The following is a 15,999-nucleotide window of genomic DNA, read 5'->3' as shown; positions in this document are numbered from 1 at the left end:
AAGTATATTGGCCTTTTTGGAATCCTTAAGAAAGTCAATGACGTTAAATACCAGCTGGAGCTGCCACCACATTACCAAGTCTCACGAACGTTTCACATGTCTGTTCTTAAGCCTGTGGTTTCAGGTCCCCTAGATGTCATTAGATATGTATGCTGTGAGCAGGCTACGGGGCTCCTGGTGACATGGGGGTGTCCTGCAATGCCTAGTCCACTGAGAGGGCTACGGTCCGGAGAAATGGTGCTGGCCTGTGACAACTTGAACCCGGGTCTGAAGGCAAACTTCCATAGCCAACATCCAGAAAAGCCTGCTACACATCTGAAGGGCCATCCTCAAGGTCTATTGACCTGGCTACTTGTCTGGGCTGTTCTGGGCCCCATCTGTTATGGCCTCTGGGCGTGGGAATGGTGCTTGTCACGGTTGCTCATGTTTCGGACTCCGGGGGGGGGAGTCTACTCTCATGCTGCCCTGCTGCTCAGGACTCGATTTCCCACAATGCCCCAGGTAACCACCAGAGATCAGCATCTCTAGAGTACTGATCAGTTTCATCTGTTTCTAGTTAGCCTATGTCTATAAGTCTGTTCAGGTTACTTGCTCTTTGCAAGGTATTGCATATTGTCTGTATGCATACTGAGTGTCATCTGTGGACTGCCATCTCTGTGTACTCGACCCTGCCTGTTTTTTGGATTCCATGTGGCTGGTTTTGCCTCTGTATTACTTTAAATGTTTTCTGCCTCCCTGGTTTTGAACTTCTCCTGTCCCTGTTTTCTCTTTTGGAACCTCCTGTATAGTTTTGGCTGCTCAGTACTGGATTTGACTTTTGCCCGACTACTGTTTACGTTTTTGATCTGCCTTTTCATCAGTAAACTGATAGCTAAACTTTTTCCGTGAGCGTCTGAGTTTTTCTGTCACGTTACAGCAAAAGAAGGTCTTCTTTTGTTATTGTGTATCTGAATGCACAATAGGCTGGAGGTAATTGAGGTGAACATGGCGAGGCATGTACTTTAGACACATATTGTGCTATTTAGAACTAGGATTAGAAAACCACTGGGAAACACATCAAAGCATGTGATACATGAATGGATCTGCTTGCATCAACCATAACTGATATTTGATAGCAATGTGAGAGGCGCTATTCCAAGACATGGGGCTTTAGAGGGGACCTCTGTGCAGTTATTAAGGTCTGACCTGCCATCTTACACAACAACAGATGAGAGATCCTAGCATGATGTAGCAAGTTGCATTGAAAAGTGTAAGCCTGGTACAGGACATCCATACAGATCTGGGTCAGATTATAGACTTTTGAAAGTTACAAGCCAGGCATCGATTTCATGCATCATCGCATTATTGCAGGACAAAAACCACATTCAATAGTATCAAATATCAAGTCACAAACATGACATAGAGATGTAATCGACTCCTATTGTAACATTGTAATACATGCTAATATTAAGTTACATAAATCTTGAGAGTGACATGAAAAAGATTTCCCTTACTCATGCCCAGTGGAAAACCAATCTTATTCTCAAATTCTGCTCTAGTTATGTAAGCAAACAGTAAGTTGCATCAGAGATCCTGATATTCCAGATATATATATGCAGACTATATATTTGCAAAACTAACAGTCTATCTCTCTATCCTGCCCTATAAAACTTTGCTTTAGCATCTTTACTGTTGTGACCAAAACCTTTTCAATTTACTACATCATGTCTCCTCCTGCAAACTTCTATCTTTGGTTGTGAGACAGTAAATAAACATGAGGATTCGCCTGTTCTTTGTGTATGGGTAAACCTTAAGGCTTGTTACTATAAAGGGGCCATACATAAGCCCAGAGCTGAAATGGGGAGTCAGAGACACTTTCAAAAAGCGGAAGAGAATAAGACTGAGAAATTGGGACGAGGTGAAAGAGAGGCAGATTATACTGGCACGCTCCTCGACGTGTTTGCCAGACTTCTGGCTGCCATAGAAAACACTACAGCAGGTATGTCCACATCGATCATATAGTTACTCCCAAAGATCTGTGATAAATTATTTGAGTCTGTAAAGTTAATGTGATTAGTAGTTATGTTTTGCCTTTCTGTTATATTTCCTGAGATTTTATCCAACCATTACATTTGGCTTTCACATTTTCTCACCATTGCTTTTATTTCTGGCTATTTTACACATATGGCTAAAATATTATTTTTGTGACATTATAGCGAAAAAATGTTATTGCTTTCTCATCTACAGTGGTCCTAAACAAACTCTGCTGGTTGAGTGTAAATACATGTGTGCAAGAGAGAGCGGTACAGAAGCAAAATGCAACACTCCAAAACAAAACCTAAAGGAACTTCAAATAAGATATTTATTTGTGAAGGAAATTATATACATTTTAAGAATAATAGCCATTTTAATACACAGGCCTTCCATTAAGAGAACCACATGTAATTGGATAGTTGTTTAATTTCTTGGCCAGCTGTGTGTTGGAGATCCATTATTTCATGTGTAAATCAAAAAAGATCTACAGGTCATTTGAAATGTAACATGTGCATTTGGATTATGTTGCTGTTGTCTCAACATAAAAAAATATTAAGTGACAATAACAATAAATCAGGCCATCAGGAGGCATTAAAATCTTCAGCTAGTAATTGATTGCATGGGTTAACAAGCAAATTAACTAAAGTTTTATTTTTATTTATTTTATTTATTTGCCCAATTAAATTTGGTCAGCTAAGGTGGTTGGGCTATGTTTAAAAAGATAAGTGATTCCTATAAGGTTGACAAATGTTAACCTCAAATTAAAGCAGGATTCTACACATTAAAATAATCACTGTTCAATGCAATTGTCAATTTAACAATGTCACTCTTCAATTACTTCTGGAGTTCAATACATACTGATATAACATGTATAAAATTCATTTAGTGCAGCAATGTTTGTATTCTCTCCCCAGATTGAGGCTTTTGCACCTTGAGAATGGCTCGCTCTTTAAGCCAGTTGCTTAGCGGCTACCTGGCTGGGCGACGAATGCGACGAAGACGTCTAGTGACCAAAAATGGCCACTGTAACACTGAGTATGGCAAAATGAGATACAGCGCCTGGTTTGCCTTCATGCAAGACACATGGAGCACCTTTGTGGAACTTCGCTGGTACTCCTTCACATTACTCTATGTGTCCTCTTTCATTTTCAGTTGGTTTATCTTCACACTTATCTGGTACTGGGTAGCCCGTGATAATGGTGACTTGTGGTATCAGAACCCTCCAAGTAACCACAGTTACTGTATACTTAATATGTATGACTTAACCACTTCATACCTCTACTCATTGGAGACACAGCTGACTATTGGCTATGGCTTTCGAGTAATTACCCCAACTTGTCCTAGTGCCATCGTTGTCCTTATTGTCCAAGTTCTTGTTGGTGCAGTCATTGTCTGCTTCTGGTGTGGTGTGCTTATTACCAAAATGTCCTCACCCAAGAAAATAGGCAAAGCAGTCACTTTCACTGAGATGGCTGTAATCTGCTCTAAACAGGATGCACTCTGTTTGCAAATAAGAGTGGCCAACCTTCGCAAAAGTTTGCTGGTTGGCAGTCAAATTTATGGGAAACTAATAAGGACAACAATCACACCTGAAGGAAAAACAATCATTATGGAGCAGATCAATATTGACTTTCAGGTGGACGTTGGGAAGGACAGCCTGTTCTTTGTTTGCCCCTTGACTCTGTACCATGTGCTTGACAAGACAAGTCCATTCTTCCAGATGGCTGTGGACACACTGCCACAGCAGGACTTTGAGCTGGTGGTGTTTCTGGATGGCAAAGCTGATTCCACCAGCTTCCCCTGCCAGGTCAGGACTTCTTACATACCTCAAGAGATCATGTGGGGCTACAGGTTCCTACCCATCATCTCCCGCAGCAAAAAGGGCAAATATTGCGTGAACTTCTCCAACTTCTCCAAAGTCGAGACAGTTGCAACTGCGCACTGTGCCTATTGCTATCATGACGTGAATGCCCACCAACACCAGTCTGCTCACGGAATTGAAAACAAGGGTTTTGAGGTGATTGACGTTAGTGATTAGATGAGTTATGCCAAAAACTGAACTGAACATATTTATTATCTTTGGATTTGCTCTGTCTGGAAATAGCTCTCAAATGTGGAGCACAGTGACAGGACACAGATGATAATAAAATTAGCTTTTAGTAGTGACTAAGAAAGTGAACACAGGGCATAATAATGATGAAACACGTACACACACACACACACACACACACACAAAAAAAAACCTCTGATGAAGGAATTCCAAATGTAACTTGCTCTGAAATATTAAAGATGTGTGCTAATAATAATTTGTGGTTCACTGTTTACATTCTATTGTGGCTATTTTTAAAGGAAATGTGTAAATACATTTGTAAGTATTAAATAACTTATAATAAAGAAATGTTTGTTGTGTTTATTTAAATATATTTAATCTGAACTATACACAAGGCATGTAGAAAGGGTGTGCACACTGTTCCTAATACTCCCAATGTTATTTCAAAATTAATCCAGATTTAATCCATCTATTGGAGTTATCGGGTAAAACATGTAATTCAATTTCAGCACCACATCATGGTCAGCAAGGTAGCTGATAGCTAGTATATAACTTCAGCACCTGACGTGGACAGCACCCACATAGCTTTGAGACCCCACTATGTGAAAGCAACACTAGGCCTGAAATGACATTGTACTGCTTACTGTTGTGTGTTAGAAACTATAAAACTATGTGAAATGAGATGTATACGTAACAGTCACCTGTGGTTGTACCACAGCATGAGCGTAGGGTAGAGAAGGTAAGGCAAATGCTTAGCTATAATGATGGCGCCATTGAGGGCATCTGCTTGTTTTTTTGCACATTCTTTCCTTTTGTATCATAGCTCTTATCGGCTATGATAGAAATACTCTTATTTCTATTGCACTGCAATCTACTCACTCCTTGCTGTTTTTAACAACGGATACATGCTAGCTGGGTGAAATCCTGCTGAGGATCAAAGGAAGTAACTCAAAGTGGCGACTCCCAGGGGAAACAAGCTGGCATCTGGAACAGGCTGAGGGCTTGGGCACACTGTGCTCCCCTGCCTAGTATCCTGCCAGCCAATGTCCAGTCTCTAGAGAACAAGCTGAATGGGCTCAGGTCCAAGGTTAAGTTTCAGAGAGACATTCGGCACTGCAACCTCGCCTGCTTTACCAAGACATGGCTGAACCCAGTGGTACTGGACCAAACCATCCAAGCAGCTGGGTTCTTCTTGGTCTATCAGCACAAGAACGTTTTACTTAAAAGCTATCCCACTGGAGCCCAATGGAGCTGACACACCCTTGGTGAGGCAATGAAGGCAGTGCAGAGAAAGGAAGAGCAGGAGAAGAAAGATAGGCTGCATGCTAGGCTACAAGCAAATACACTCAGAGCAGCTGTCCCGAGTCTTTTCACCAACAAGATGGATGAGCTCAAGATGGATGACAAGAACAGCTGTTATTGCTGTTCCTGGTGCTGACATGGAGTTAATAGTGCACTCCATCTATAGAACGGACAGAATGGTGCACTTGGGGAAGGCCAAAGGTGGAAGTCTGTCATCTACATGCAGTCTATCTGATATGCTAAACCAATTCTTTGCATGGTTTGAAGTCCAAAACAAGAAGACTTCTTACACCACACCTCTTGGTTGGGAGCAGACACTGGTCTTAAATCATCAGGTGAGGACCACGCTGCAGACAGTGTTTGCCAACAAAGCAGCGGGTGCAAACAGTTTCTGGACGGACACTAAAGATCTGTGCAAATCAAATATGAGGTGTAATAGTAAAATATTCACCCTCTTACTATAAGCTGCAGTATCAACAAGCTTTAAGACCACCACAATCATCCTGAGCCCCAAAGGCCTCAATGACAACTAACCAGGTGCACTAACATCGATCATGAAATGCTTTCCCACACCTAAGCCATCATTCCTTCAGATATGGACCAGCAGCAATTTGCCTACAAATAAAAGGACAGAGACAGAGGACCTTTCTAACACACTCGACATGGCACTGACAACCCAATATGTATGTTAGGATATTATTTGTGGATTTTAGCTCTGCTTTCAACACCATTATTCCTCATAAACTGTTCAGCAAACTGGGGATCTTAGGTTTGAGCAGCCTCATTTTCTTCTGGGTCAGAGACTTCCTATCTGACAGACCAGAGAGTCAAGATTGTAAACTACACCTCCTCCACTCTTATCCTGAACATTGGAACCTCGCAGGTGTTGTGTACTGAGCCCCAGGCTCTTTACCCTGTTTACACTTAACTGCACACCTATTCACTCTTCAAACATTATAACATTTGCAGACACCACAATAGTAGACCTCTGTCAGAGGGCGATGAGAGTGCCTACATGAATGAGGAATGTCTAGGTGAATGGTGCAACTTCAACAACTTAATACTTAACACCTACAAGACAAAAGTAATTCAGGAGAATAAGAAAGCCAGACCAACTCCCCCTCCACTTTTCTGGGGAAGCAATAGAATGAGTGGAGAATGAAGTATGTGTCCACATATACAGACACTTATCATGGCCTCCTAATACCTGGTCTCCATGGTCTACCTAATAATGCCTGATAAAGAGGGCACAACAAAGTCTGTACTTCTTAAGGAAGCTGAAAAGGGCTCAGCTACCACAAAAGTTCCCCCCACCCATCTGTAACCATGTACTCTTAATGCTATACTCTGCACCTTTTGAACATTCAATGAACAATCACTTTACACATGCAGGGCATATGTAATATTATTCAGACTGTCTAGAACACCTCTGGAACAGAATAACTGCATCACCCTTTTAAAGCCAATGTTATTTAACTAGTCATACTATATTGTTGCACTTTTGATGCTCATACTGCCTCCTGTAAATAGAGTGTACCTTATTTATAGTGTGATCTAATCTCAAACTGCTAATTGTAATTCACACTGCAATCTCAAACCATTGACCACCCTGCTGTTTGTCAAACTAATTTACATTGTAAACATCATCCATGAAAGACTGTAACCACTTTCTTTCTGCTTATTCTTGCCACCCGTAGAAATTTCATTATATAAATTTATAATAAAAATAAGGACTCTCTTACACTTCATATCTTATATAAATAAAATATTTATATCAAACATCTCCTGATTTACTTTGAAGTAGTGGAACAATATACTGTGTTCTCCTGCAGTGAAAACTGATTTCTGTGAAGACAGGTGTGTTAGTCATGTCCACTGTTTCACTTGCTAGTCACTGGAAGTGGTACACCTTGCCTTAACTTAAAGGCAAAGATGCAGTGGTTGAAAACAGGTGAGCTATGAATTATAGCTTGCTCTTGGGGTTTGGGAAACACTAAGATTTTAAAAGTTTGTGCATTACAGTCTTCATAAAAACAAACTGAGAACAAGTTTTTGGCAAAATCACTTTTATTTGCATATCATAACTAATATGTGGTAACATGAAAATATATGATCTCCATAATTAGTTCCTATCAGTTACCCATTTCAACAAGAAAAAAACTTCCATAAATAGAAAAACATATAAGCCTGCCATATAAGATTATGTAAATGCATCTGAACATTAACTGGCAGAATTCCTTGTTTCACTAAAGAAAGAACAAGGAAGTTTCATTCTTAGTGCTTTTAAGGAAACATGTTTCCATACATAAATAATTTTTAAAGAATGTAATTTTAAGATTTTCTTTTATAGAGTGTTTCTGTGTTTATTGATGGTTGGAAACTCTGGTGACCAATGTTGTCCTGGTTAGTAGTGTTACAGGCTTCAAAGTCCAGATTGTCAGTGCCACCTCTGGGGTCATAATGGTGAGCTCTCTCATTACTGAAGCAGAAGATACAGTGTGGAGTCGGTGTGGGTACCAGTCTGGCGAGCATAGAGAAATCCACGCAGTATGTGCCTTCTTTGCTACGGGAAATAATGGGGAAAAATTCATAACCCCACATGATCTCTCTAGGGATATAGGAAGTCCTGGCCTGGCAGGAGAAGTTAGTGGTCTCATCTGTGCCATCCAGAAACACCACCAGCTCAAACTGCTGCTGGTGCAGAGTGTCTGCTGCCATCTCAAAAAATGGACTTGTCCTGTCAATCACATGATACAGGGTCAAAGGACAGACGAAGAACAGGTTGTCCTTCCCAGCATCCACCATGAAATCGACAGTGATCTGGTCCATGATGATGGTCTCGCCGTCAGGTGTGACTGTTGTTCTAAACATCTTACCATAAATCTGGCTCCCAACCAGTATAGTTTTACGTAGGTTGGCCACTCGTATCTGCAAACACAGGGCACCATTTCTAGGGCTGATGACAGCCTTTTCACTGAAGTTGATTGTCTTTGCTCTTTTCTTAGGTGAGGCCATTTTGGCGATAACCACGCCACACCAATAGCATTTTACGAGTGTACCAATGAGAGTCTGGATATTGAGAACGACGAGTGCACCCGGGCAATATGGGGTAATGACCCTTGCAGTGTAGCCAATGGTCATCTGCGTTGTTATGGAGTAGAGGAAAGCAGTGGTCAAGCCATAGACATTCATTACACAAGGGTTGTGGTCAGGTGAAGGATTCTGCCACCACAAGTCTCCATTACTGCGAGCAATCCAGTACCAGATAAGTGCAAAAAGGAAGAAGCTGAGAAGGAAGGCAGCTCCGAACAAGATGAACACTATAGTCCAACGGAGCTCCAGGGTGGTTGTCCATATGTCTAGCAAATAGGCCAAGCGACTGCTGTACTTCACATTGCCATATTCAATGTTGCAGTGACCATCTTTTGTCACCAGACGGTTCCGGTTAATCTGGCGCTTGTCCAAGTAATCTCTGAACAGCTGTGGCAGTGTGCGTGTCATTTTCAAGATGTATTCAATCTAGGGATAAAACATATCAGCATTTTGAAAGATGTACTGAGTAAACCTTAATTGTGTAAAGTTAAATATATTTACTTGAAATAATGTTTAAAGTGAAAATGAACATAGAACAACAGGGCTGAACCTCAGTTTCAAATTTTATTTTCCACTAAAATGAATTTTAAAAAAACATTAGTATTTGGAATAATTCAGCAAAAGCAGTTTTCTAAAATGAGAAAAATAAAATCTTCCAATACATATGAATTTTATAGATGACTTTGATGTTGCATTGCCTGTGTCCTGGCTTTAAAAGGGTCTAGAACATTGTATATATGCATAAATCTTTTTCCGCCTGCTATATGAGATCACGTTTTTGTTTTTATTTCACTGGCTGTTTTCCTTTTTTTATTTGGAGAATACATTAATCCATGACTGTAGCACATTCACATCACTATTTTCTGTAGTTTTTTTTCCTTGCCCTGTATATCTTCCTCTACATTTTGCCTCAGCATATAAGGAAGTAAAACTAAATGAATTTAAGAAAGAGCAAATGGGCTGGCCTGTGTACCACTCTGGAAAAAAGGCAAGGTAGGATAAATGGATAATGTGAATTCATTTAGAGCTAAACTCAACCTCAAAAGCGAATCAGACTGGAGTGTTCAGTCTACAAAGTGATGTCGAGTATTCAGATTGGCACTTACCTGCTATTGATGCTTTCCTGTCTTCAAACTAGAAGGTCAACCATAGACTATATTACTAATAGTTTATAAGGATTACTAAGAAGGAATTGTGCAGTTTATTAACCATTATATCATAATTTTGACTTCCTTTTAATACTGATTCCTTTTCCTATTCCCCACACTCATTCAAATCGGTCTCTGACACTTTGGGTCTCAGCTCTTGAGTCTTCTATGGTTCCCTCCTATGTGTAAGGCTGGACTTAAGGCATATAACAATATTTATCTGTACACAAAATCAGTTGGGTTTTTTCACTACAAGTTTACACAACAAGTTTACAGGAGAAGCTAGTTAGTTCAGAACAGGGTAAATATCACACAAAACAGTCTGTTTTCTCTGCCAGGATCTTATTCTCAGAAGTCACCCAGGAACACCTCGTTCTTTTTCAGATCAGGTCACGTAAGCAAAACAATAACTTGCATCAACGAACACTATTCTCTGCCACCCTGTGCAGTTTGTATTAAATCACTCCATTTTAATACAATTCTCTTCCTCCATGCATTTCTGTGTGGTTATACATATTATGGAATGTCATGTATGTGTATAGCCAGTGCCTTGTTTATACTTTTGCTGGTTAAGAAACGAATAATAGAAAGTCTCCATAAAGCGATCAAGTTTTAGCTTCTGGAGTCTTTGTTTATGAGAGTGGTTAAGGTACTTGGCTAGTAATCAGAAGGTTGCTGGTTCAAGCCCCACCGCCATCAATTTACCACTGCTGGGCCCCTGAGCAAGGCCTTTAGCCCTCAATTGCTCAAGTTGCAATTGTAATCAGCTTTGGATAAAAGTGTCAGCTAAATGCCATAAAATGTCAAATAAATGTTGGTAAGTCCTATATGTTGAGAACACTCATGGAATGTTCTTGGGTCTGGTGTTCCACTCTTTTTGCCAGGGCAACTTCCCATTCATGCAGTGACTACTAGTCTTCTGCTACATATCTTCTATCTGAGCCTCTCCCAAATTCCAAGTGAGTGAAAGCAGTCACCAGAGTCAATAAGGTTTCGGTCTATATTTCCAGGCACTGCCCAAAAGGTGGTGTTGCTAGCCCTGTGAGCAGCACCTGTTCAACAGGCTTATGTTTTTGCAGAGTAATCTCCTTCATGCTTTCATTCTACAAGATGGAAGAAGTTATTGACATCAATAGTAGACACTGGAGCTACAATAGGCTAATACAAGATAAGCTATAACAATCCAGTGGGACAGATTTTTTTTTTCTACTAGTAATGCATTCTTCATCACTGGAACATGCAAATACATCTAAAATTGCACACAGCAAGTCTTTTAAGGGGAGAAAACTAGGCTACCTAGCCATCTCACAGGGCCAACAAGAACTTCTACCAAATAAAAAATTGCCTTAAAAAGCAGGCCCACAGTTCACACTCTGCACCTGTACTAAGCTGGTATTTTCCATTTGTTTGTACAATGACACAGGCCTTCAAAATAGACTGGCATTTGTACTCACAAAAAAAACAACAACACTGGTTTGGTCTAGCCTTGGGCCAATAAACGACATGATTGTATGTCGTAATAATTTAAAGCAGTGACGATATTAGGTAAATTATCCTTCTATTTCTTTTTATCACGTACTAATGACATTTACCACTGATTTGTGTCAATGCCTTTGACTTTATACAAACATTCTATTTTATGGTGTATGAAAATTTTAGACATATAACAGAAAAGATGGCATTTAAGTATACCACATGATCATAGATTCTCCAACTAACTATAAATTTACGTTTTTAAACCACCACTTGAAAATATTATATGTAGATATATAATGTAGAGTTTCAGTCTGCCAAAGAATGCTGGGTACATGGACATGAAACAAACTCTGCTACATGTGACCTACTCCCCAGTAGACCGTAAAAATGGATGAGCTTGTACAGAAGATGGGTGTCACTGTGCCAGTTTGGCAATATTTTGGTTTTCAACGAGACAAACTCAGAGAACATTTAGATGTCAAGAGTGTTACATGCTGTCTATGTGATGGCACACATCATTTTTGCCACAGTGGAAGCTTATTTCCAGACAGCCACACTGCAACCAATATAGCTAAGGGTCTTTGCTCTGTATTCAATGAATGGAAGCTGGCAATGATGATCCGCTAGCATGGTAGCGTATGATCGATAATGGCAGCTGCGCAAATACATGTGTGTGCGCGCGCAACAAGTACCCTGTCCAGTGTGTTTTAAGCACAGCTGGAAAATGCTAACTCCTCACACTCTCATCTTAAATCTGACAAGGTTAGCATGCTTGTCTTCCTTGCAAAGAATGTGCACTGGCATATGGTAGTGACCAAAGTTAATTTTGCTACTGAATGTACAACTTGTACACTACTATTTGTTAATTTTTGGCATATTTTGTCAATCCAACAGAATGTGTTTATTTATTGCTGTGTTAGTTTATTGCTTACTGTTTAAAATGTAACATTAGCCAGTGCCCATCTGTTTTAGATTCAAGCTATTTAATTGTATGCCTTTGATTTAGATTGTTCATTTATTAAGGATGCTGTACAAGTTTTTTCCAAGTTCGTAATTTGAAGTTCATAATTTATTCCTATAAATAAAAATAAAATCTTTGCATAATACTCTGCCCGATGACTGTATTTGCTGTAGACATTGGTGCAAAAATGCTTGTCGGTAACTGGTGAAAAGTTAAATGAAAAACAATATTTGTGTATAAACCAATCTGGATTGTTAAAGACCTTAAACTACAACTATTAGGGTAATATACATGCATCATAAACAGGTATTATTATTGCTTCATAATATTCAAACTTTTTTTTTCTTCCAGAATTAAGATTCCCTGTTAATTATTTATTGCTCAACTGAGATGCAGCAAATGTTTTACTGCTGCGCATGTAAATTAAACACGTGACTGAAACAGATGAAAAGCCCTGTAATGCTTATGTGAGGTACTTAGTAAATGAAATTTTAACTTGATAAAATCTTTTAATTGGGATAAATCTGGAGACGATAATTGTTTGCCTAAATTTACATTATAGCCCAAGCCTAGTTTGGTCTGAGGCTTGGGATCAGGACAAATCAGTGCCAATACAGATAAAATCTCAAGGGCACCAGTGAACTCTTTTGGAAACTGGACATCCATCAGCACATAGCCTCTGTATGGAAAGATGGAATAGCTAAAGTCCAAAATTGCTAAATCTGTCATTTGTTGCACAGGAAACTGAGACAGCTGCTGCTTACAAGGGTGACCATATATCTGCCATTTCACTATAGATGTGAGACCTAGTCGCTCAAGTACTGGAGCAATGCTCATAGTGCTCATAGCATGGCTCCATGCAGAACAAGAATGCTGCTTACTTGCTAGGTCACTTTTATTTGAGTTCCTGCTGTCTTTAGCCTAATTTTTTTTTCAGCCACCTGCTCTTTCAGAAATTAGTTTTGTTTTTATGCTCCTTTATTGTAATGAATCTTGAGCACTAAGTTAATGTACACAAAGGTTTATTTTACAGTGAAACCCCTCACTACTTTTCTGCTCTGATCTAAGCACGTCTAGAAAATTAGGGGGTCTGTTTCTTCTTTTTTTTGAGGTGCAACTGTAGTAACATTAAGTCAGCCCCCCCTGCACCTCTGAACAGTTGCTCTACTCTCACTCTGTCCATATCTTAGGTCATGATGCCTCCTTTCTGGACCGTGTAGGCTAAAAATGGTTCCCATCTCTGACCAAATGGTTCCATCTCTGACAGGTTTTCCCCTGATTTTTGCGGCATCAAAGAAGAGGACCACAAATCTTCACCAGATTCTACATATCCACAAGCATGATTTATGGAATCCAGATACTCTTCTAGTTTTACTTCAGGGTTAGTGAAACTTAAAGCCCTTACTATTTCAAGAACAGGACCCTTTAGGCCAGTGTCCTGACTGCTTCTCTGTGCACCGGAAAACTGCTCTAAGCCGGTAGTAACTATAGCTCAGATTCATAAATTCTCCCATAACATGGAGAAAAGACTCCATTGTGTTGCCTTAAGTGCTAAGAAGATGACAGAGTTTGTAAGTCCTCCATTGCTTTTCCCACTGATAAGAGGTTTCCCAGCTTTTCATAAAACCCATCTGAAATGGCATAATGAATTTCCAGGGTGAGGAACCATCATGTGTTCTTACCTGAGGTGAGACAGTGGATTTAACACTTTTGTGCACTCACACAGAAGCATGGGACTATTAGTCTCAACATCAAAGGTCCTCCCTTTTACTCTTACACCCCCCAAACAACTTTTTGAACATCTTTAACTTTGTCTACAGCAGAAACTTCATTAACCCCAACTACTAACATGACAGTGGAAAATAAGTCTTCACCTTTATACCAATTCTCAAGCTCTGAAGTCTAGAATATGGCTTCTGCTCCATTTTAGAATTATATGCCATGTCTCTTTTAATGCATTATCTGACCTTAATTGCTATTAAAGGGTTAACTGGAAAAGAATTACACAGCTAAACTGCTGTATTTAGCTAAGTTTTAATATCCCAGCAGTACCTCCATTTCGTCTAGGGCCCCATCCCTCCAAGGTGAATACTTAAACATATGCTTATAAAATAGGGATGGCACCTTAGATTCAGCAAATAAATGTCATTACTCACCTGGTATGTGTTTTTTCTTTAAAAATAATGAAATTACATTCCTAGATAGCCAATAGTACCTATACATCATCAAGTGGAGTGTAAAAGATAATTAAATACAGCAACACTACACATTTTAAAATGGATCAAACTGTGCTTTGTTTATTCTTTCTTCAGAGTTGTCTCTGAATTAATTAGTAAAAACAAAAACAAAAAGGGCTGAGTTGTTATTGGACAGCTCATAGACTATGTTCAGCTTTATAAGCAAATTTTAACACTTGTTAAGCAACTTTTAAATTATTCCCAAATAAAACAATTAGTTTTTAATGAAGCTATATTGCTCTTACCCCTTCTAAGTGTTCTACATAGCGTGTTTCCTATGCCGACAGCATAGGTGTGTTTAGACCCATTTAATATGTGCTGAAGCAACCCTAAACTGAGTCCCAGCAACCCTAAAAATGTCATTTTTGCTGTTTTTTTAAACACAAGTTTGTCTCTTATAAGCTGAAAAATGTTGAAACCATAGAAAGTACATGATTTAAACATATTTTAACAATGAAAATACAGCAGTACCCCCATGTGATCCACATTCACCCCATGCCCCCATGTGATCCACGTTCTTTCTCCAACCTTTCCTTTGCCCCGCTCTCCCCGAAGCCGTGTAGTGACTGCGCTGAGAGTATACACGTGTACACACCCACCCACACACCAGTTACAGTCTGTGGTGTGGGGGCTCCACTCCAGTTAGTAGCATAGACAAGGATTTCTTCACTTTTGCATTATTTTTTATACCTCATCGTCTTTTTAAGTTAGGTTTTCTCAGATTTGCTGGTGTCTTTCCAGTCACAGCGTTTCCCCTGCCCAAAAAGATAAAGTCTGGGAATGAGAGTCCACAATTTTGTTAAAATGGGTGTGGGGTGGTCTGGTTTCAAAGCTCTGATCCTGAAATCACCCATTGCCAGCATTAATCCCATGTTACTCAGTTTATGCCTTGATGCAGGCAAGTTTTCCCCCCCCCCGCCCCCGCCCCCGCCCCCGCTAGTGAGCATTGTGGCCTTAAAACGTTAAAACAACTGGCTGTTTCACTCCGTAGAGCCAAAAAATTAAAATAAAAGGATAGTGCCAGTGGAAGCTGGTCAAAAATATTCTGGGTGGGGCTGAGACAATCAGTTTCAGCAACCATCCCAACACAACACAAACTACTAGTGCTCTGTGAAATAGCCAGTAATTATTTAATTGGCATTAACAATCAAGAGACTAAGAATAAATGCCATTAGCTGCAGCTCTAATGTGCTCAGATAGAAGGCTAAGACTTGCTAAGACTAGCACAAACCTAGGTTTCACTAGCCTAGCTAGTTCATTGGTACTATAAATAAAAAACTACCACAAAATACACAACCTGACCAGTTGTAGCTAGGCTAGCCATCTTAGAAAGCTACTCACCAATGTGTAGTTTCTCCACCAGTCTTCTCAAATGGTCTTCTGAAATGCCATGTCTTGAGTAACCGCGTTCATCATCATCAACAACATAAGCCCCTACTCCAACACTAACTGACTGCTATTAATTACACCATATGTATCTACTCCACCTCTGACTGACTGTTATCAAAACCGTTGTCTCTACTCCACCAGTGACTGACTCTGCTTGGGGCAATAAATAACGATAAATGCGCTTTAGGCATCAGATTCGAGGACGCTGATTGGCTAAATTTATGTTACCATGCGGATATTGTATCAGCACTGGTCAGTAATTGGCTACGCTGTGGCTGTGACTGGACGATCTTTCTGTCGCCCCAGAAGTGAGATTGAATGAACCAGGAA

The 15,999-nt window shown here is 39.8% G+C and overlaps 2 pseudogenes; one reads left to right on the top strand and one right to left on the bottom strand.

Annotated features, from left to right (window-relative positions):
- The first annotated feature begins 443 nt into the window (after positions 1 to 443).
- On the top strand, positions 444 to 4,319 carry LOC145656219 (ATP-sensitive inward rectifier potassium channel 1 pseudogene; annotated as a pseudogene).
- A 3,079-nt stretch (positions 4,320 to 7,398) lies between these two features.
- Positions 7,399 to 9,766, bottom strand: LOC113577464 (ATP-sensitive inward rectifier potassium channel 1 pseudogene; annotated as a pseudogene).
- Positions 9,767 to 15,999: the final 6,233 nt, after the last annotated feature.

Source organism: Electrophorus electricus, unplaced genomic scaffold (assembly GCF_041902795.1).
Source record: "Electrophorus electricus isolate QZ-2024a unplaced genomic scaffold, ASM4190279v1 Scaffold63, whole genome shotgun sequence".
NCBI classification, from domain to species: domain Eukaryota; kingdom Metazoa; phylum Chordata; class Actinopteri; order Gymnotiformes; family Gymnotidae; genus Electrophorus; species Electrophorus electricus.
Note: the sequence above shows the minus strand (reverse complement) of the source record. Positions and strands in the feature narration are given on the sequence as shown.